Below are 386 nucleotides of genomic sequence, written 5' to 3'. Positions count from 1 at the left end.
GATGAATGGCTATAAATCGATCTCTGTACTACAGTGACGAAACCACTCTCTCCTGCTGCGCTACGATGTAAGGATTGCAGGCATGTGCTTTGTCATTGGCTGTGATGTATGGTTCAGCCAGGAGTTGATTGACAGTCGGAAGAGCGAATGAAATGGTAGGAGGGACATCACAGCTTCAAGTCGTTACAGATTTCCCATCCTACATCACACAGGCACAAAGAATAGACTACTGTGTCCGTGGGAAGCAGGGCTATCAATTTCGATCTACGGTGTCCACAGATCCATTTATAAGCAAAAATATTAGTCGAAACCCGGACCAGAACCACGCAGGTCCCCAAAACAGGGGACTTTACAGCTAAGAGGTGATAATGAAATAAAACCATTTA

This window comes from Oncorhynchus kisutch, linkage group LG27 (genome assembly GCF_002021735.2).
Source record: "Oncorhynchus kisutch isolate 150728-3 linkage group LG27, Okis_V2, whole genome shotgun sequence".
Classification (NCBI taxonomy): Eukaryota; Metazoa; Chordata; class Actinopteri; order Salmoniformes; family Salmonidae; genus Oncorhynchus; species Oncorhynchus kisutch.
Note: the sequence above shows the minus strand (reverse complement) of the source record.